Genomic DNA, 23,952 nt, shown 5'->3' with positions numbered 1-23,952 from the left:
GGAGCCTCGTGGAGCTTTAGGTGTTTTCGCTCAATAAACACTCACAACGCCCGGTCTGAGAATCGAAACCGCGATCCTACGACCGCGAGTCCGCTGCCCTAACCACTGGGCCATTGCGCCTCCACACTTTCAGCAGTAGACTTTTAACAAAGGACACTATTTTCAGCTAAGTTTAATCACTTTTGTTCACTCGTTTTTATTCTGTTCATTTCTTTTGCTGCACCACATAATGTTCATACATGTACCTGCATGCTGACATTATCACATTCATGTACCACACCATGCCTTTCTCGCTTATTTTTCATGCTCTCCGCACCCTTGTAGATACAACTCACCCCTGTAAGACCCTAGGTCAGTCACATATAGATAGAAAAAGTTGTTTGTCCCTTACAACGCGTCCGCATGCCACACTTTGCTCCTGCACGTTCAACGCATTTAATACCTCGTGCATCTGCTGACATATCCAGCATCGCCTCAGTCACTGGCATATGCATCGCTGTTTCGTATTTGTAATCACTGCACTGGCATACTACCTCGGCCATGAGCCCTTTTGCACATACGCACACGCAACTCTGTTACGCCTCTACAGCCTTGTTTTTCAACACGTCCGTGCCATCATCATCGACATTGTTCGAACGTGGTCGAGACAATGGGATTTACCATGCTACGCCAGACTTCACGGTCCATCATGGCATTACGGAGGTCCTGTTGCTGGATGCCTATATCCCTGGAGATTACATCAGGGTAGGAGAGTGTGCGCCCTCTGGTATTGCGAGTAGATGACTTCCAGAGGAGAAGAGTAGAAATTGACTCGTTTTCAGCTCTACAACAATGTCCGGCAAACTGGACACTCCTACCTTTCACAAGAGATGACACAGGTGGTAGTTTCCCATATATTTCATGCTCAGCGTGCCAGCTCAGCTCTTTACCCGACTCGATGCACGTCGAATGTTCGCATGCTCTGCGCTCATGTTTAGGCATAATTTCCCTCTGTTAGACCCCCGTTTGGTCACATAATGAATGGAGGAAATTACCTGTCTCGCGCATCACTCCAGCATGCTACACTATCGTTCTTGCAAACCTCAGCAATTACCCGTGACAACAACACCAGACACGTTTCACTTCTGAAAACTTTCACGGCATTTTACACGCTACAATCCTGCTGCAAGATCTACGATATCATGGATTGAGAATGAGCTCACTTGCTCACCTGAGCTTATTTTACAGTGAATTTTCATACGTGCACCTGCACTCGTGTATATATCTTCATGCGCACGCACGAGCTAATATATTTTCCATACTGCTCAGTCACTAACTGCACATTTTGGCACGCAAAATGACACCGCTATTCGGACTCTCTCCTGATATGCAAAATTTTTCGTCAGTCATGCATTTCTTTCTCTTCTTCGATCGTTCGTTTCCTTTTCCTGGAATCTCTGTGGAGGGGGAGTGATGTAGTGGCTTTATGCAGGTATGGCGTGGATTCGATCCTTGATCGCCAAATTAACAGTTCAACAGCACTTTTCTCACGGTAAAACAATAGTCTTTCTGTGAGTGACAGCAGTTACATTTACCAGATGCCTTCGCTAAACAGAATAATGTCTTTGCCACTTGACTCTTCTAACCTCTTCTATTTCACCAAAAGCTAGAATAGAGGTAACAGCCCCCCCCCCCAACGAAATCTATTGTTCTCAACGATATGTCTCTCCTTCTGACTGGTTTTGCATAGTTATAAATACAAGAATTTGGTAAGGCAAAATCAGTTCTTGTACTGTGTAAATTCCTTCGATTTCATTATATCCGATATTTAGACAAACTAACCCCAGCCCCTTACCTAAATCACACGCCCATTGTACGTAATGTCCTAGATTACCCCTAAAAAGACGGTTTGCTGAAGGCTGGGATGTCTTTGATGATAGATTTGCTGTATCTGGGTTGATTTGAGGCTAAGTGATAACAAAATTAACACTGTGCCAGACTAACGACGGAGCCTGTATGTGGTTGCCTGTATGTGGTGGTTCAAAGCGCAGCTGTTTAATTAAAATAATACTTCTTAGATGCAAGAAGCAGGAGACGTATTCATTTTAAACTTGTTTGTTAACATAATTACGAGTTATCGATAGTTGTAACAAAGCACCCCAAGTAAGTGTCACAACGTACCCCGCACTCGGGGAAAATTGCTACAGCTGACACCACCTCATTAATTAGAACCTGTCTAATTAATGTTATGTAATTTCTGTTTCTTTCTTTTTTCTGGTGATAACAATAAATAGAGATGGGATCTTTTCCGTTTGAACGGCAGTTTTTAACATTATTTCTAGGTAACTAAAAAATTTTAAACTTCGTATACTGGTAGAATGTGTTTATAAAACATCTTTTTCTCTTGACTTTATTGAGAAAATTCTTTAGTTTGTAAGATATTTGGTCTTTAATTTCTTGCATTTCGGCATTTTCAACCAATCAACCCGTGGAAAAATATTCATTTTCAAGAACGTCTTGAGGAAAAGATCGTGTGAAGTGGGCAATATTGGTTCATATAAAATCTAAGAATGCATTTATTCGTTCGCCCGCATAGCTCAGTCGGTAGAGCATCAGACTTTTAATCACTAAGTTTGCAAGTGATCTGAGGGTCGTGGGTTCAAGTCCCCCTGCGGGCGAATGTTTTCATTTTTACTCTATTGAAATGTTTTGCATGTCTGAAGAGTTTTATTGATTTAATGTCTACACGTTTCTTGTATTCATTTCAAAACACCTTTTTGTTTTAAAACATGAAGTAACCCATTGCATAGTGTAGAGGAATTGTATCAATATTTTCTGTGTTTGAATTGGATGTTAAATTATTGTCCTATATTCATGGTATTTATGGTGTTTATTATTTAAAATGTCTATTTACAACACTTTACGTTCTGATTTCATATCCAGTCGTGGTCAACTTTGTCTTTCACTACCCCAGCTTCAATAAAACAAAGTACCAGTGAAGAACTGGGGGAATCCTCTCATCAAAATTATTTGCCTTATATCTAAATCCGAAACAATTATCGCAAGGAGCGAGCTTGTAAAATCATTGGAAAGTCGGAAAACATGTATTGCTGTATTTGTTCGACACTTTAATTTCTGAGTTCAAATACCTATTTCTTTACTACCCACAAGAGGCTAAACATAGAGAGGACAAACAAGGATAGCCAAACGGATTAAGTCGATTACATCGACCCCAGTACGTAAATGGTACTTATTTAATCGACCCCAAAAGGATGAAAGGCAAAGTCGACCTCGGCGGAATTTGAACTCAGAACGTAGCGGCAGACGAAATACCTATTTCTTTACTACCCACAAGGGGCTAAACACAGAGGGGACAAACAAGGACAGCCAAATGGATCAAATCGATTATATCGACCCCAGTGCGTAACTGATACTTATGTAGTGGATGTGTGTATGTATTCTCTCTTTCTAGCCGATTTTTCCGTTCTATTTATACAATCTCAAATAGCCAGAAAAATAGATATATCGCAACACAGTTACTGTTTAAGTAGGTCATCGGTTGTCCAGTTGAACTTCGCCAGACATGGCTCAGGTCGGAGGTCAAAGGGAGACGATCAATCACTTTTTGTCAGAACAAAGGAATCTTAATTTCGCGCCTTTGCATGCATTGGTATTTGACGACCGATGATTCTTGGATTCGATTTCGAATCCAAGCTTAGAGAAGGAAGTGCTAACTCTTACACTTATTTAATCGACCCCGACTTGTACCTCGGAGGGTAACTTTCTAGGTACAATTCCATGGTCATTCATGACCGAAGGAGGTCACACTACCTTTTCTTACTCTTTTAACCTGAGTTGATTTTAACCATTACAATGTTGTTAAAGGATTTCTAAAGACGTATAATTTTTACAGAGGAAACAGCAGATGCATTTTTGCAAGAAAACAATCTTCTGGATACATCACAAGAAGCAGACCCTTGTCATCGATGTGGTAGCGTCATGCAAGAGGAGACGAGTCAGCTCGGTGAAAAGGTGGGAATCGAACTGACGTCCTCTGTCGGTGGTAATTGTTGCGGGTGTGCCAAAACGCGAAACCCATTGTGATATCAGCGTTTTAGCGACCGTTTCTGCTGACGCTAAAGCAACACCGACAAAAATATACATTGACAGAACTCCAATTGAAGCACTTGGTGATGCATTGTTGTTGTTTTTCTCTTTCTTCTCTTTTTTCTTTTTTCTCACCCCTTTTTCCCTTTTTGTCTTTTCCCCCTGCTTTTGTTTTCTTTTCTTTGTCTTCCTTTCGTAAAAACTTAAATTATGGAAGAATCATAACTATTGTGTAGGATTTGTATTTTAATTATAGGCGCATGAGTGACTGTGTGGTAAGTAGCTTGTTTACCAACCACATGGTTCCGGGTTCAGTCCCACTGCGTGGCACCTTGGGAAAGTGTCTTCTACTATAGCCTCGGGCCGACCAAAGTCTTGTGAGCGGATATGGTAGACGGAAACTGAAAAGAAGCCCGTCGTATATATGTATATATATATATATGTGTGTGTGTGTGTGTGTGTGTGTGTGTGTGTGTATGATTGTGTGTGTCTGTGTTTGTTCCCCCAACATCGCTTGACAACCGATGCTGGTGTGTTTACGTCCCCGTAACTTAGCGGTTCGGCAAAATAGACTGATAGAATAAGTACTGGGCTTACAAAGAATAAGTCCTGGGGTGGATTTACTCGACTAAAGGTGGTGCTCCAGCATGGCCGCAGTCAAATGACTGAAACAAGTAAAAGAGTAAAAGAGATTAGTTCGTCAAAAATATAATGCGTCTGAAGAAACAGCACAATTTTTTTTTGTCTTTTGCTCGTTTCGTTATTCTAACTCTATCAGCTCGCGACCTTTTTCCAAGCAACAGGTAATATACTCTTTACTCTATACTCTTTTACTTGTTTCAGTCGTTTGACTGTGGCCATGCTGGAGCACCACCTTTACTCGAGCAACTCGACCCCGGGACTTATTCTTTTGTAAGCCCAGTACTTATTCTATCGGTTTTTTTTTTTGCCGAAACGCTAAGTGACAGGGATATAAACACACCAGCATCGGTTGTCAAGCGATGCTAGGGGGACAAACACAAACATACACGCACACACACATATACATATATATATATACGACAGGCTTCTTTCAGTTTCCGTCTACCAAATCCACTCACAAGGCTTTGGTCGGCCCGAGGCTACAGTAGGAGACACTTGCCCAAGGTGCCACGCAGTGGGACTGAACCCGGAACCATGTGGTCGGTAAGCAAGCTACTTACCACACAGCCACTCCTACGTATATTTTAAAAAGAAAAGAAATGTTTGGATTTCAACTCAATACTAATTTTCAAGAAATTAAAATTGTATGTACGCTGATAGGTCCACGAACTAAAATAAACTATGCGCCCGCATAAAAAAAAAAGCATCATACGCCCGCAGAGGGACTCGAACCCGCGACCCTCAGATTACTTCTAAGGTTGACCTATAAAAGTCTGATGCTCTACCGACTGAGCTATGCGGGCGACAACAATATGCGTCTTGCATTATATAGATAAACAATCTGATAACGTATTTTGAGGCCTGTAATTGCAAGAACAATTCACTTAATAAATCTATTGTTTATGAAACCTAAAGTATTCTATGGACAAGGTATATTATTTTTTAAAAAAAAACGATATCGTATTTTTAACGGACGATAATACATTCCTCTGGTAGCCAACATTTTGGATATTAATGTCGAATGTCATAAATTAAATGATATCGTTCATTCAGTACACGGAAGTGCGTTGAGGAACCAGCTGGCGGAAGCTTAGCATACTTTTCCAATATAACATCTAATGAGTAGCTATGCTAGATCAGAACTGACTTTCCACTAAACAATAACAATGAAAACACCTCCATATGATTACTTGAAGTAATCGGACCACAGAAACATGAATTTTTTTTAAAGGAAATACTCTTTTTCCATTTTTTTTTTTTTTGCCTACAGTCACAATTTTTCCAGTTGATGAAATACAAAAACAAAGAAATTGTCGAAAAAACTAAATTGAATTATAAGCAAAGAGTAATATCACACCTGGTTATATGTGATGTTTCTATGTGATGTTTCTATGACGGATCTTTTCATTTTCTATGACAACTCTTCATTGCTTTGATTAGGAGTTTGCTAAAATATTCATATTTTTACATAAATGAACTTACTCAACAATTAGTGAGGCTAAGAAAACAAATAGCTTGCCAGATCAATAAAATTATCAACAGAATTCTTCACAAATTACAGAATAGAGAGAGAGGTTATCATTTTGTGGACGTAAAACTTAACATAAAATTAAAACTGTGACTTGTAAGTAAAAACCTTCAAAACGAACATACGCCCGCAGAGGGACTTGAACCCGCGACCCTCAGAAAACCTCCAAAGTCACTATATAAAAGCCTGATGCTCTACCGACTGAGCTATACGGGCGGACATTCGCTCGCTTTTTATATTATGTATAAAAGCAAGATTGATAAGGCTTTGTTCATTGCGCTGTGCACCATCTCTGTTCATCCTCTTCCAAAATGAATCCTACTGAAATAAATTTGCTCCATTCTGCCGCACACATAACTGGCACAAACCCTCACTTTAAAATGAGAAACACACTAAAACGAAAAAAAAATTTTTTTAAGCATATAACGTACATACAATTTCGCATACTGAAAACTAATTATACTACATCTAATAGGTTACGAAACGGCTGTTATCATCTGGAATTATAAATCCGTCTTCACTTCTCATACCGCCTCACTGTATGCTTTATTTAGTCCTCGCAGAAAAATTCATTGTTCGGATTTCCTGCGTTTTCAGTTACACGGATATATTACATCACACTAGGTGGTAATTGATTTCTATTTAAACTAATAGCCGACTTCGAAGGGGAAAGTTTACTGTGAGTGCTGCATGATTCTCTGAATCCATATTTTATACTACTCTTTTACACGCGCGCACGCACACACACACACACACACACACACACAAACACACATATTTCTATTCATATTTATGCATATAGGAATACACACACACGCTTACTAACATACATTTATACATACGCCTGAACACGTCAATAAAATTACAAAAAGAGGTTTCAAATTTTTTTACAATGCCGGAATTTGAAGACTAAAGGGGGTTACTTGGCTGCATCGACTCCAGTCCTTAACTGGTACTGTATTTCAGCGACAGCAAAAGAACGAAAAGAAAAGTCAAAATCGGTAAATCTGAACACAGAAGACAAAGAAGCGGAAGAAATACTGCTGAGAATTTTGCCAGACCAATAAAATTTTCAACAGAATTCTTCACTAATTACAGAATAAAGAGAGAGGTGATCATTTAAGTTTTAACTTAACATAAAACTAAAACCGTGACTTGTGAGTAAAAACCTTCAAAACTAACATACGCCCGCAGAGGGACTCGAACCCGCGACCCTCAGATAACCTCCAAGGTCAGTACATAAAAGTCTGATGCTCTACCGACTGAGCTATGCGGGCGGACACTCGCTCACGTTTTATATTATGCATAAAAGAAAGATTTATAACGCTTTGTTCATTGCGCTGTGCGATGACAGTTCATTCACCGTCAGTTGCTTACGACGAACTGAAGTATGAAATGAACGTTAGTAAAGGTTCGCCAGTATTTTATGCAGCACTGATTAATTCTTCCACTTCGATACGTTAGTTTTTCTGAACAAAAAACTATTCTTTTAGTAGGATGGGAAGCCGTCCAAGTGACCTTACACAGGATCTCGGAAATTTGTGGGGGGAGAAGAAGGGAGAAAAACCGGACACGTGGCCTGTTTTCTAGCTATAGAGTAAACTCCGCTAAAGACACACAAAGTTCAAGATGACGATATTACACCGTGATACGGTTTAAATCTACCACTCATGGAGGAAATAGCAGGATTTAAACTAAGAGTGCAGTGCGTTGTAACATATACTGCAAAGCACTGTGTCCCATCCTCTAACAGCTCAAAATAAGAGAGAGAGAGAAAGAGAGGGGGTGGAGAGAGAGAGCAACATTGTAAAAGTTCTTAATTTGAATGAACGACGGAACGTTAACATGGTAACCGTTCCTCAACATGCACCTAAATTACAGCCAAATCATATTCTTCTATTTTAAAAAGATGATGGAAATGTAGGGCGACAGGCAATGCAGTCCTATCAGGGCTATCAGGATGAAGCCAAATCCAAGCAAGGAAGTTGACAGCCTTAAGAACAATTAACTGAAATTTTTACATATTCATGTGGAATAGACCTGGTATTTAAGAAATTTTTGTTTTCGCACAGTGCCATACCTATTCATTTATTACCCACAAGGGGCTAAACACAGAGGGGACAAACAAGGACAGACACAGTTATTAAGTCGATTATATCGACCCCAGTGCGTAACTGGTACTTATTTAATCGACCCTGAAAGGATGAAAGGCAAAGTCGACCTCGGCGGAACTTGAACTCACAACGTAACGACAGACGAAATGCGGCTACGCATTTCGCCCGGCATGCTAACATTCCTGCCAGCTCGCCGCCTTCCACCCGTGTCATACCTAAGCCAATAAACTTATAATCAAACACATTCCAACCGTGAATATCATGTTTATTCAGGACTGTAATACAATGACATTTAATGTGAATGAAAATGGCATTTTGAGAGTTTTAGAGAGACTTCGCTGCAGTTAGTTGCCGATCGATCGACCACGAATATCGACCCGTCTGTTGGTGCTAGAGTTATCTGACAACTGCGACAGAACCAAATCGAAACGCTCGTGCATATTCTCAATCCATCCTTTTCCAAAATTAAACCTACCGAAATAATCTTCGCTCCATACAGCCACACACATACATACACAACAACCGCAAGTGCACACATGCACAAACACACACGCACATAGACACACACTCTCACACACATATATATACATACACATATTATATACAAATACGCTTAATAGCGTGTATAAATTTATAGAAAATTGTTTCAGATTTTGGCTCAAATCCTGCAATTTTAGGGGCGGTTACAGTCAGTTTACAGCAAACCTAGTTTTCCACTGATCCTTTATTTTATCGACGCCGGAATAATGAAAGGCAAAGTCGACCTCGGCGGAATGTGAAATGAGAATCTAAAGAGGCAGGAGAAATGCCGCTAAGCGTTCTGTCCGTTGTGCTAACGATACTGTCAACTCACCAATACATATAAGCATCAATACAGTTCGACAAACATAGACTCTCACTTTAAAATGAGAAACTCTACTCACACTCGCACACACTAAAACGGAAGAAAAAGAAGCATATAGCGTACATCTAATTTCGCATACTGAAAATTAATAATACTATATGAAGTAGGTTACGAAACGGCTGTTATCATCTGGAACTATAAATCTGTCTTCGCCTCTCATACCTATTTCTGGGGCTAAACATAGAGGGGACAAACAAGGACAGACATAGGTTTTGAGTCGATTACATCGTCCCCAGTGCGTAACTGGTACTTAATTTATCGACCCCGAAAAGATGAAAGGCAAAGTCGACCTCATACCTCCTGACTGTATGCTTTATTTAGTCCTCGCAGAAAAATTCATTGTCCGGATATCCTGCATTTTGAGTTACACGAATACATTACAATACACTACGTGGTACTTGATTTCTATTTAAACTAATTGCCGATTTTGAAGGGGAAAGTTTACTGTGAGTTCTGCACGATTCTCTGAATCCATATTTTATACTACGCTTCTTTACATACACAAACACACACTCATAGGAGTATATACTATGAAGTCTACTGTGCATGAAAATGGTATTGTGAGAGTTTTTAGAGTTTTCGCTGCGGTTAGTTGTAGATCTATCGACCACAAATATGCTCCGTGTGTTGGCGTTACAGTTATCTGATAACTGCGACAGAACCAAATCGAAAAATTCGCGCACAATCTCTTCCAAAATTAATCTTACTGAAATAACTTCGCTCCATGCAGCCACACACATTTCAATTCTTATTTATGCATATATGGATACCACACACGCATACTAACATATATTTAAACACAAAAATCGTCAATAAACTTGAATAAATGTCAATAAACTTACAAAAATGGATTTCAAATTTTTTCACATGGCCGGAATTTCAAGAGGAGAGAGGATTAGTCAACTGAATCAACCCCAATGCTTAGCTTGTTTAGATTCCAACTCAATACTAATTTTCAAGAGATTAAAACTGCATGTAGGCTGAACTAAAATAAACTATGCGCCCGCAGAAGGACTCGAACCCGCGACCCTCAGATTACTTCTAAGGTTGACCTATAAAAGTCTGATGCTCTACCGACTGAGCTATGCGGGCGGACAGAAAATTGCGGCATATATTGTCTATAAAAGCAAGAGTGATAAAAGGTGCTTATGTATTGTAATGCAATGACAATTTATTCATACAATCTGTTGTTGATGACAAACTGAAATGTAAAATATACGGGGCATAAATTACGGTTGTATTTCATGCACCACCACCAATTCCTCCATTGAGATATGTTAGCTTTTTTTTAAAAAAAGCAAATCCGTCGGAATGTGAATCAGGCTACATCCCGAAAATTCATTTCTTTGACGAATTTCTACAATGTTTACGGCGATTCCTTTTTATATCTTGATGTTTTATTTTTCATGCAATTTACGCATGCTTGCACGCGTGGTGAACACAGTTCACGTCAAACAGCCGACTGAGTAAAGTTCACTATTCAATGCATGGGATAAGGCCTAAACAAACACATTATCGATTTTTGCACTTGCGAAATGAACTTCGGAACAGAAATAGCGCAGTTCAATTTTCATTCGCTTAAACTTTAAGTGACCCATGTTTGGTGGTTCTACGATTTGTTGGCTAGGAGGAGATGTACCGAGAAGTTAAACACACAGACACACACACAGATACACACACAGACCCACAAGTTGAGTTATATATATAGATATAATAAAACTAAAAAATCCTGGATCTCGTAAAGCGGGTCCTCGTAAAGTGCAGTATTACTGCATATACGCAAATATCAAGCAGTGAGAACAGGTACACTATATATATATTATATATATATATATATATATATATATATATATATTACCATGAAGTATATTTGCCACCTAAATGTGGCTGACCCATATGGAACGATGCTACTGTAGTTTATAGCCCGAGGAAGACATCTCCTCCGGCTGGCTAACGACACATGTCTGTGCTCGATCAGTATTTGCGAAGGGAAATAATCGTTCCCAGCCCCAGCTTGACGGGATGCACATGGACCCGGGTTTCCATTCTCATCCCAAGCCAGTGATTGTCACACGCTTATGATGGGTTGCTACTCTGAAACCCGGATCCGTCTGTATCCCATCAGGCTGAAGATGGAAACGATGATTAACCTTCGTCAATACTGATCGAGCACAGACAGTGTGTCGTTAGCCAGCTGGAGGAGATGTCTTCCTGGGGTTATAAACTACAGTAGCATCGTCCCATATGGGTCAACCACATTTAGATGGCAAATATACATCACGATGTGGTACTGCTACTGTTTAATTCTCCCTCAGGGACTTAATATTACTGATATATATATATTGATAAAAATGGTACGACAACAAAAGAAAGAGACCTCGATATTATGTAAATAGAGAAATTTATCTGTAAATGTAATATGTGACAATTATTCGGTAGCCATGATAAAACTCCGAGTCTCGGATGCCGAGGTGGAAAACCACGCCGCCATCTCTTCAGTTAGCCGGCCATCGGGAAAATGCTATGAAAAATGACCGTTATACAAAGGGAAATTACTGCGTGATTGACCGAATAATTGTCACATATTACATTTACAGATATGTGTGTGTGTGTGTGTGTGTATATATGTATATACGTGTGTATATATATATATATATATATATATATATATTATATATATATATACATACACATATTTATATATACATACATAGACAATGTATGTATGTATGTATAAGTAAGTAGGCGCATGACTTAGTGGTTAGGGTGTTGCACTCATGACTGCGAGATCGTGAGTTCGATTCCCAGACCAGGTGTTGCGTTGTGTTCTTGAGCAAAGCACTTCATTTCACGTTGCTCTGCGATCATTTCGTCATATAACATGGTAGACATGGTGCACCTGTACAGGTAATGTCACTTAGATGGAGCAAGTGAGCTTATATGAACACAAACATTTGATCACTATAAACAAATCGTCTATGTGATGGCTTCGCAATTTCTTGCCGAACCCTCATACGTCATCTAACGACGGGAGAGTCTATGGTACGAGTGTACATATATAACTCCATGTATGTGTAGCGATATCTGACACCCTCACTGTTTGAGAGACACGGCAGGAATGATCTCGTTTGAGATTACAGCTATCTTTGGCCGAGTTGTTCCTGTTGTGTCCACTGAATTGATTGGTTGACATGTGGCGCGATTTGTCTCTACTTATTTCGCTCCACTGTCCAAAGCCAACCAATCACGGCCTTTGGTTAAGGTCCCTTTTCATAGGCTCTGTTGAGCCACCTTTCTTGTATATAAAGGATTGTTCTCAGTATACTTGGTCTTTGACTCCAGACCTTCTAAGGTCTAGTCAGTGACCACAGAGCTACTCAACATGTTCCAGTTCCAGCGTCAGACGATTGCTCCTGCTACAACCAGCGACGACGCCATTGCCTTGGGTATAGCTTTATACTGTACCCGATATTGGAGACTTGGCTCAGGAGATCCAGTGTTACGGAGATTGTCACGGATATGTATCAGGTATTGTGACCCTACTCCAGATGTTCCAGGATTATGAGGATCCTGGAACTGCCTCTTAGACACTGTTGACCCGAGTTCAATTCTAATGCGGCGTAGTATCACCTGACAAAGTCTCAGCTTTGGGTTCATTTAGATTATTAGAGTTCACCTGTCTGTGCATCTGACTATGGGATTTGGCGGTGTCTGTGCAAGAAATCATCATGTTTTAATGGAAGGGGGAAATAAATATTAGTACATGTCAAAATTCTTTATTTATTTAATTTCTAATGAAAATAAATGGGATATACCAATGCTATATTTGCATACACATGCATAAGCTAAGAATATGCAAAAGAAACTAATTAATTATAGTAAACTAATGAATTTATATACAATTATAAATATTTAGGGGTGAAAAAAGTAAGCGCCTTATGAATGCTAAACACTGGGTAACCCTGTGAACCTGCCATAACTAATATTCTGTGAATACGCTACTGGTGTATGACTTAGAAAATGCTTCCTTTCGGATTTATGATTTACTCGGGATGTATCTGTGTGTGAATGTGTGTGCATGCTTGTGTGTGCGTCTGTGTGTGTATATACATGTGTGTGTGTGTGTACATATATATAATTATATATATTATATATATTATACACACACATATAGACGCCATGATAGATCGTTAGCTACTACACACACTTTTTTTCTCTCCTTGTTTTTTTCTGTGTATCTTTCTGTAGAAGAGCGTTGGCTCGAAACGTACAAGACTTTTTCTATTCCTGAGCGCTATACTTATAGATCTGTTTGTTTTGTACACCACCTGTCTTCGTCTTTTGTTTTCATTTTCGTAAACTTTCCCTTTAAACACATATATATGTATATAATTTCCGAGGCACGTTAGCAGACACGGATGTACATACACTCTAATTTCAAAAACAAACAATATAGAGACAATAAAAAAAAAGCTAATAAACAGACATGAACGAATTCATCGTAAAACTTCAGACGAAATCATAGCCTCACGGAAGAGATAAACGATACAATAAAGTAAAAAGATTAAATAAAGCAAAAGTTTCATACGCCCGCAGAGGGACTCGAACCCGCGACCCTCAGATTACTTCTAAGGTTGACCTATAAAAGTCTGATGCTCTACCGACTGAGCTATGCGGGCGGACACGTTGCCAGTTGTCATATTATCTATAAAACCTAAGTTCAAAGAACATTTCCTTTTGTATTTCAGTTTTCCACGCTCTCATAAAATCGTATGAAATCCTGTAAGAAGTGACGAGTTCTGCTTTTCTCAGTATTAATTGGCTTTTCTTTTAAAAAGTGCTAACCTACCTAGAATTAATCGGTGAAACATAAAATACACTTCGAGATTATTATATTATATGTACTTCAGTTAGTCATAAATAAGAGACGCTCAATAAATTGCCATCACACTGCAATACAAAGAGAAACGTTCTATCGACTTTGCTTTTGTAGATAATATGAGACCAACGTAGCTTTTCGCCCGCATAGCTTAATCGGTAGAGCTTCAGGCTTTTATAGGTCAGCCTTAGAAGAAATTAATTTAAATTTAAGTATGGTGAAATTAATTTAAATTTGAGTGTGGTCGATCGAATCCACTTCATGCGTGCAAGATTCGCTACATATATTTTTTTTTCTCTCCTTGTTTTTTCTGTGTCCCTTTGTGTAGAAGAGCGTAGGCTCGAAACGTAAAAGACTTTTTCTATTCCTGAGCGTTATACTAATACATCTATTTGTTTTATACACCACCTATCTTCGTCTTTTGTTTTCTTCGTAAACTCTCCCTATATATATATATATATATATATATATATATAAAATTTACTCGTCCTGTCGAAAAGACGCTTGTCTGTGATGTCCTGTTTTTGTTGTTATTATTATTATCATTATTGTTTTTACGTATTTTTGTATTCTTATTCGTGTTATCATTATTGTTTTTACGTATTTTTGTATTTTTATTCGTGTAACATCGTCCTGTTTTCCGTCCTTGTTTTGTATACATTCGAGGCTTCTTCCAAGGAATCTAATGCGCTTGCTTAGATTTTCCTTTGGAGGTGGCCAGATCGGAGCAATCTCAAGATTAATCAGCCGAAATTGCGAAGATGATCCGGTTCTTGACTGAAGATTGAAGGCTTCGAATGTCCCGTCCGTGTTTTTTGTATCGTCTTCTAAATGTTTTGCGTTCCTGTCCCAGTTTGTATTTTTTTTTTTTACATATATTATATATATATATATATATATATATATATATATATATATATATATATATATCAGATTCATCTTTTAGACCGACGTGGACGCTCTACTCATATTTATAGGTGACTGATGACTTGTGCGGTGAATTTGTTTAAGACGAAGATTTGCATCTTGTCAACCATTCCCTCTCTCATATCCGTGACTATTTTCAATCCAGAAGCAAGACCAGGTGAAAACGTTTGTGAACGGTGACTGATGTAGTCAATGGCTGAGATAATCTTACCTCATCTTGCTCTCTGCACTCCAGAATGTCACTTCCCCTTCCGTTGAACCATGAAGGTTTCTTCCACAGAAACCGTCAAATCCCATATTCAGATGTTGCCGGATTAGGAGGATTGAGGAGCTAACTCTTAGACACTGTTGATCCGAGTTCAATTGTAATGCGTCATAGCAGCACCTGACAACGTTTCAGCTTTGGGTTAATTACCTTATTATTAGAATTTACCTGCCTGTGCATCTCAATATTGGATTTGCCGGTGTCTGTGGAAGAAACCATCATGATTCAACGGAAGAGGAAGTGACATTCTGGAGTGCAGAGAGCAGCAAGATGAGGTAAGATTATCTCAGACATCGTCTACATCATTTTAAACAATTTCACCGTCAACCTGCCATAACTGATATGTGTGAATACTCTAAAGGTGTATGACTTTGAATATGCTTCCTTTCGGATTTATGATTTACTAAGGATATATCTGTGTGTATGAATGTATGTGTATATATATATATATTATATATATATATATATATATATATTATATATATATATATATATATAGAGAGAGGAGAGAGAGAGAGAGAGAGAGAGAGAGAGGGGTTAGAGAAGGGAATGTTAGCAGACACGGATGTAAATAGCCCCTCATTTCAAAAACATAAAAGATATACAAACAATAGAAAAAAACTAATAAACAGACATGAATAAATTCATAGCCTCACGGAAGAGATAAACGACACAATAAAGTAAAAAAAGGTTACGCCCGCAGAGGGACTTGAACCCGCGACCCTCAGATTACTTCTAAGGTTGACCTATAAAAGTCTGATGCTCTACCGACTGAGCTATGCGGGCGGACATTTAGCAATCTCTCATATTATCTATAAATGCAAAGTTGAAAGAACATTTCTCTTTGCATTGCACTGTCATGACTATTCATTGAGCGTCCATTGTTTATGACAAGCTGAAGTACATAGATATAATAATGTTCAAGCGTGTCTTATGTTTCACCGATTAATTATTCCACTTAGGTAGGTTAGCTTTTTCGAAAGAAAAACTGTTCAGTACTGAGGGAAAACAGAACCCATCACCTCTCACAGGATTTCATACGATCTTGTCAGAGCTCAAGATAAGTGTGTGTAAAACTGTAAGTGGAGAAAACCGGAAATGTTCCCGAATTCTTGCAAAAGAGTGGAAACACAAACTACGAGATGTTGATATAAATTCGTGCAACGGCTCAAATCTGACAGCTTTGTATGTACATATATGTATGTATATATGCATATATTATTTATATTATTATATGGTCGAACGCCACGAATCCTTTTCCAAGTAAGTTTTATTTTAATAATTACAATGCGCACTCTTCTATCTTTACTATCTCTTCCCTGTCTATCTCTCTCCCTCTCTTGTTCTTCATCCTTTCTGGCTTTGTCTCCCTATTCTTCCCTATTCTTCTCCTCTCTCTCAATCCTCCTCCTCGACTCTCTCGTCGCTGACACGTGACGAAAGAGAATCTATCTTTCTGACTACTTCCTTCGTAAAGACAACAGCGTGCTTATACTGTCTCCTTCATAAGCTCGTCCTCCTAGCGTTCAGAAGAATATTTCTATCGTCTTGACTTAACAGCCCTCGACGTTTGTTTTTGCTATTTTGTTCTCACTGTTCTGTTCTTGTTACAACTTTCACACGCTGCAAATAAAAAAAATGTTTTATTTAATTTGCTTTGCGGGAAGGACTGTTTCAACGAAGTCGCGTCTTCTCCTTACTTTCGTAACGCGGAGTAAATGAAACATGGACAACTGAAGAAGGGGAATATTCTTTATGTTGTATGTCTCGTTTCTCTAATTTTATTCGTTGTTCGAATAAAAGTTCGTTTCTATGTTTTTGTACTTATGTTTTCGTTTTTCATTGTATTCAACGTTTTTTTATGTCCTGTACCCATATATGCATGTATATGTACATATATATGTAGTTATGTACATATGTATATATATATATATATATATTTTATATATATATGTGTGTGTACATATATACATATATATATACATATACATACATATATGTGTATGTATATATATATAATATATATATATATATATATATATATATATATATAATATATATATATATATATATATATATATATATATATTAATATATATATATACTAGCAGTATCGCCCGGCGTTGCTCGGTTTGTAAGGGAAATAACTATAAAGCATTTTTAGAGAGTTATAGCCAAAAAATAGCAAAAAAATGGGGAAAAAAACTATGGTAAATTTTTTTTGATAGTTAAAAAGGTCGAGTTGCGCCCCCTAGACCATCTGTGGTTTGTGTTTCTGATTGTCGACCCCATGTCGAATTTATCGATCTTTTTTCAGAACTGGGGGAACTTTTCAAAATTTACGCTGCGTTAGTTTTGAATTATGACATTGGGCTATGTGTGTGTCAAGTTTCATCAGAATCGGTTGAAAGCCGTGGTCAGAGTGAGGGTAGAAGCAAACAGACACACAGAAACACACACAGACAAACTGCCGTTTGTAGAGAGAGAGATGTATGTATGTATATATTCCCTTTTTATTTCTCGTCTTGTATTTCTTTTGTACATGTATTTTTATCTTGTATTTTATTGTGCAGTTTTATTGTCACATCCTGTTTGTGTTCTTACCCGTTTTATCCCGCTGCTTGGAATTTTATTTTAATTCTCTCGCAGCAAGGCCTAGGTAACGAGAGTCCTGTCTTGCCTTCGAAACACGCCTGAGTTAACTAGCGACAGCTGATGACGGTGGATTTTTCCTTGTGTAGCATGTCCTGTACTTGTTTTTCTTGTAAAAAATTTGGATTTTTCCTTGTGTAGCCTGTCCTGTACTTGTCGTAAAATTTTTGTTTTTCCCGTTTCTACGTCTTGTTGTGGCGTCCTGTACTTACGTATATTTATTTATATATGCATGTATATATACATGTAGATGTAGGTACGTACATATATGTTTGTATATATGCATATATTTTTATTTATCATATTATTGTCTGACAGCGCCTCGCGTCAGGTTCCTTTCGATTTGTCGGTTCGTTCCACTTCTTGTCCCCATTTAATTTTTATATAAATATTTAAGACGCGTAATTCTCTCCCTTTGCTTTACCCTCTCCACTCTCTCTCCCTCTCACTCTTCCCCTGTTCTCTCTCTTAGCCGCGTGTCCCCATCCTCCTTCCTTCTTTCTCACTCCCAGCCTAAAAATTTCTCTCTTTCGCACGCCGCCTCTGCTACTGAAAGGTCTTGCTTTCCACACGCTGCCACACATATTTCGTCTAGCCAAAAAAGGGCCTTTTTCGTCTGTTTGTTTTTTCTCATTGTCCTCTTGTTGTTTGATTTCCCGTATTGTATTCCCTTTTTATTTCTCGTCTTGTATTTTTTTTGTACATGTATTTTTATCTTGTATTTTATTGTGCAGTTTTATTGTTACATCCTGTTTGTGTTCTTACCCGTTTTACCCCGCTGCTTGGAATTTTATTTTAATTCTCTCGCAGGAAGGCCTAGTTAACGAGTGTCCTGTCTTGCCTTCGAAACACGCCTGAGTTAACTAGCGACAAATGATGACGGTGGAATGTTCCTTGTGTAGCATGTCCTGTACTTGTTTTTCTTGTAAAAAATTTGGATTTTTCCTTGTGTAGCCTGACCTGTACTTGTCGTAAAATTTTTGTTTTTCCCGTTTCTACGTCTTGTTGTGGCGTCCTGTACTTACGTATATTTATTTATATATGCATGCATATATACATGTAGATGTAGGTACGTACATATATGTGTGTATGTATGCATATATTTTTGTTTATCACATTATATATATATATATATATATATCAGATTCATCTTTTAGACCGATGTGGACTTTCTACCCATATTTATAGGTGACTGATGACTTGTGCGGTGTATTTAAGATGAAAATTTGCATCTTGTCAACTTCTCCCTCTCTCTCATATTCGTGACTATCTTCAATCCAGAAGCAAGACCAGGTGAATACGTTTGGGAATTGTGACTGATGTAGTCAATGGCTGAGATAATCTTACCTCATCTTGCTCTCTGCACTCCAGAATGTCACTTCCCTTCCGTTGAACCATGAAGGTTTCTTCCACAGACACCGCCAAATCCAATATTCAGATTTTGCCGGATTACGAGGATTGTGGAACTAACTCTTAGACGCTGTTGATCCGAGTTCAATTGTAACGCGTCATAGCACCACCTGACAACGTTTCAGCTTTGGGTTAATTACCTTATTATTAGGATTTACCTGTCTGTGCATCTCAATATTGGATTTGCCGGTGTCTGTTGAAGAAACCATCATGATTCAACGGAAGAGGAAGTGACATTCTGGAGTGCAGAGATCAAGATGAGGTAAGATTATCTCAGACATCGTCTACATCATTTTAAACAATTTCACCGTGAACGTGCCATAACTGATATTCTGTGAATACTCTACAGGTGTATGACTTTGAATATGCTTTCTTTCGGATTTATGACTTACTGAGGATATATCTGTGTGTATGAATGTATGTGTGTGTATATACATATGTATATTGTATTGGCATCCTTTCTGTCTTGGAGACAATGGAGTTGCGCATGTTTTTTGTTTTTTTTTTTGTTTTCTTTTTGTAGTCTAGTCCGGCTTTTACATTTCATGTCCTGATACATTTCCTGCTGTGGCTGTGTAGTCCTATCCTGGACAAACACATATGTATATATATATATATATATATATATATATATATATATATATATATATATATATATATATATATATATATATAATATATATATATATATATACAGAGAGAGAGAGAGAGAGAGAGAGAGAGAGAGAGAGCGGTTAGAGAAGGGATCGTTAGCAGACACGGATGTAAATAGCCCCTCACTTCAAAAACATAAAAGATATACAAACAACAGAAAAAAACTAATAAACAAACACGAATAAATTCATTGTAAAACTTCAGACGAAATCATAGACTCACGGAAGAGATAAACGACACAATAAAGTAAAAAAAAATATTCAATAAAGCAAAAACTGATTACGCCCGCAGAGGGACTTGAACACGCGACCCTCAGATTACTTTTAAGGTTGACTTACAAAAGTCTGATGCTCTACCAACTGAGCTATGCGGGCGGACATTCAGCAATCTCTCATATTATCTATAAATGCAAAGTTGAAAGAACATTTCTCTTTGTATTGCACTGTCATGACTATTCATTGAGCGTCCATTGTTTATGACAAACTGAGGTACATAGATATAATAATGTTCAAGCGTGTCTTATGTTTCACCGATTAATTATTCACTTAGGTAGTTAGCTTTTCGAAAGAAAAACTGTTCAGTACTGGGGAAAACAGAACCCATCACTTCTCACCGGATTTCATACGATCTTGTCAGAGCTCAAGATAAGTGTGTGTAAAATGTAAGTGGAGAAAACCGGAAATGTTCCCGAATTCTTGCAAAAGAGTGGAAACACAAACTACGAGAGTTGATATAATTCGTGCAACGGCTCAAATCTGACAGTTGTTTGTATATATATGTATGTATATATGCATATATTATTTATGTTATTATATGATCGAATGCCACGAATCTTGTTCCAAATAAGTTTTCTCTTAATAATTACAATGCGCACCCTTCTATCTTTACTATCTCTTCTCTGTCTATCTCTCTCCCTCTCTTGTTCTTCATCCTTTCTGGCTTTCTCTCCCTATTCTTCCCTATTCCTCTCCTCTCTCTCAATCCTCCTCCTCGACTCTCTCGTCGCTAACACGTGACGAAAGAGAATCTATTTTTCTGACTACTACCTTCGTAAAAACAACAACGTGCTTATACTGTCTCCTTCATAAGCTCGTCCTCCTAGCGTTCAGAAGAGTATTTCTATTGTCTTGACTTAACAGCCCTCGACGTTTGTTTTTACTGTTTTGTTTTCAATGTTCTGTTCTTGTTACCACTTTCACACGCTGCAAATAAAAAAATTATTCAATTTGCTTTGCGGGAAGGACTGTTTCAACGAAGTCGCGTCTTCTCTTTACTTTCGTAACGCGGAGTAGATGAAACAGGGACAACTGAAGAAGGGGAATATTCTTTATGTTGTATGTCTCGTACATAAATATATATGTGTGTGTGTGTGTGTGTATACATATATACACACACACACACATAGATATCATATTATATATATATATATATATATATATATATATATATATTATATATATATATGTATATATATAATATATGTATATATATATGTATATATATATATATATTGTATATATATATGTATATATATATCTATATATTTATACATATATATGCATATATATAAATATATATATACATATACAATACATACATATACATGTATGTATATACATATATACATATATATACATATATCATATATATATTATATATATATATATACTACATACTATATATAAATATATATATATATATATATATATATATAAATATATATAAATATATATATGTATATATATATATATATATATATATATATATATATTATATATATATATATCATATATATGTATATATGTATATATATATATATATAATATAAGGGATATTAGCCAACTGAATTGTCCTAGGGACAGGGCGGGTGGTGGGGGTGTTGCATTTAGCCCCAGGCGAACATCAACGTCACCAGATAGGCCTGACGCCATCACGGCGTCCTCTATCTTGCAAAGGGAGATCATTCACCAAGAAGCGGAATACCACACACAGGACCTAGGTTTCAAGGTGTATTGGCCTATTATCAACGTGTGGTAGGCATCGCTTCTCGATGAACGACCGACTGTGCAAGATTATATAAAGGATTTTCAAGTAAATACATTTACTGATTTCGAAAATCTGTTCGACAGCAATAATAATTCTCTAAATGAGATATAGACAGACTGACTGCTCCATAATATAAGGGATATTAGCCAACTGAATATGGCCAGAGACGGGCAGGGTGTGGGGGTGTCACTGTTGCATTTAGCCCCAGGCGAACATCAGTTGGCTATATCCCTTATATTACTGAGGCAGTCACTGTCTATATCTCATTTAGAGAATTATTATTGCTATATATATATATATATATATATCAGATTCATCTTTTAGACCGATGTGGACCCTCTAGTCATTCTTATAGGTGACTGATGACTTGTGCGGTGAATTTGTTTAAGATGAAAATTTGCATCTTGTCAACTTCTCTATTTCTCTCATATCCGTGACTATCTTCAATCCAGAAGCCAGACTAGATGAAAGCGTTTGGAAATGGTGACTGATGTAGTCAATGACTGAGATAATCTTAGCTCATCTTGCTCTCTGCACTCCAGAATGTCACTTCCCTTCCGTTGAACCATGATAGTCTTTTCCACAGAAACCGTCAAATCCAATATTCAGGTGTACAGGCAGGTGAACTCTAATAAGCTAATTAACCCAAAGCTGAGAATTTGTCAGGTGCTACTACGCTGCATTAGAATTGAACTCGGGTCCTAATACCTGATACCTTATAAAGTTACAACACGGACTCAAGTGGAAAGTTTGAAACTATAAAACTGGACTCCGTGTTGTAACTTGGAATTGTACATAGCACCTCATTTCAAAAACATAAAAGATATGAATTCATTGTAAAACTTCAGACGAAATTAAAACCTCAGAGGAGAGATAAACGACACAATAGATTAAAAACAATATTCAATAAAGCAAAAACTGATTACGCCCGCAGAGGGACTCGAACCCGCGACCCTCAGATCACTTCTAAGGTTGACCTATAAAAGTCTGACGCTCTACCGACTGAGCTATGCGGGCGGACGTTTAGTAAATTCTCATATTATCTATAAAAGCAAAGTTGATAAAGCGTATTTTTTTGTATAGTAGTATGATGACAATTCATTGAGCGTCTATTATTTGTACCAAGCTCAAGTACAGATACATAATATGCTTCAAGCCCATTTTATGTTTCACCCATTCATTTTCCCACTTAGGTAGGTTAGCTTTTTAGGAAGCAAAAATATTTAGTGTTGGGGGAAAAAAGAACCCATCACCTCTCATAGAATTTCATGAGATTTTGTGGGAGCTCAAGATAAATGTGTGGAAAACTGTAAGTGGAGGGAACCGGAGATGTTCCCGAATTCTTGCAAAGCAGTGGAAACATAAACTACGAGACGGTGATAGTAATTCGTGCAACGGCTCAGCTCTGACAGCTTTGTAGGATATAAAATGATTTAAACTTAGAAAATAGAAAACCTGGTAACGACAGTTCTTAATTTGAATGAACGACGAAATATATACATGGCAGCTTGACCTTATCGATACACTAACCAAACGACACCTAAATCTTGAAAGGGACGATTAGCGAAAAATATGCAGAGAAGCAAAACTTTCCTTTAAGCTCGATTACCATCTTAAATGCTAATAACGTGAGTTAACGCCTTTAAAATCATTAACTGAATTTTCTCGGAAATATCGATGTCAAGTTCCTGTTATAATAAAATGTTAGGGTATGAGTTTGGAGATATTTTTGCGACTCTTAATTGCAGATCGATCGAATACTAGGTATTTTGTCTCTTGCTTTCAGAGTTATCAAAACACCTCTAAAAGCGCCAATATCCAACTATTTTGAATACAAACTAACTT

The 23,952-nt window shown here is 37.7% G+C and overlaps 7 non-coding genes across 7 annotated transcripts; 1 reads left to right on the top strand and 6 right to left on the bottom strand.

The window, feature by feature from the left end:
• The first annotated feature begins 2,565 nt into the window (after nt 1-2,565).
• On the top strand, nt 2,566-2,657 carry Trnak-uuu. The gene is given in 2 exon segments: nt 2,566-2,602; nt 2,622-2,657. It is a non-coding gene; the product is annotated as a tRNA-Lys (tRNA).
• A 2,782-nt stretch (nt 2,658-5,439) lies between these two features.
• On the bottom strand, nt 5,440-5,531 carry Trnak-uuu. Its single transcript is given in 2 exon segments — nt 5,440-5,475; nt 5,495-5,531. It is a non-coding gene; the product is annotated as a tRNA-Lys (tRNA).
• Nucleotides 5,532-7,441: 1,910 nt separating this feature from the next.
• Trnak-uuu lies at nt 7,442-7,533 on the bottom strand. The gene is given in 2 exon segments: nt 7,442-7,477; nt 7,497-7,533. It is a non-coding gene; the product is annotated as a tRNA-Lys (tRNA).
• Nucleotides 7,534-10,274: 2,741 nt separating this feature from the next.
• Trnak-uuu lies at nt 10,275-10,366 on the bottom strand. The gene is given in 2 exon segments: nt 10,275-10,310; nt 10,330-10,366. It is a non-coding gene; the product is annotated as a tRNA-Lys (tRNA).
• A 3,495-nt stretch (nt 10,367-13,861) lies between these two features.
• On the bottom strand, nt 13,862-13,953 carry Trnak-uuu. Its single transcript is given in 2 exon segments — nt 13,862-13,897; nt 13,917-13,953. It is a non-coding gene; the product is annotated as a tRNA-Lys (tRNA).
• Nucleotides 13,954-16,039: 2,086 nt separating this feature from the next.
• Nucleotides 16,040-16,131, bottom strand: Trnak-uuu. Its single transcript is given in 2 exon segments — nt 16,040-16,075; nt 16,095-16,131. It is a non-coding gene; the product is annotated as a tRNA-Lys (tRNA).
• A 6,901-nt stretch (nt 16,132-23,032) lies between these two features.
• Nucleotides 23,033-23,124, bottom strand: Trnak-uuu. The gene is given in 2 exon segments: nt 23,033-23,068; nt 23,088-23,124. It is a non-coding gene; the product is annotated as a tRNA-Lys (tRNA).
• Nucleotides 23,125-23,952: the final 828 nt, after the last annotated feature.

This window comes from Octopus sinensis, linkage group LG10 (genome assembly GCF_006345805.1).
Source record: "Octopus sinensis linkage group LG10, ASM634580v1, whole genome shotgun sequence".
NCBI lineage: Eukaryota > Metazoa > Mollusca > Cephalopoda > Octopoda > Octopodidae > Octopus > Octopus sinensis.
The sequence above is the reverse complement of the archived record's forward strand: the minus strand, read 5'-3'. Positions and strand labels throughout refer to the sequence as shown.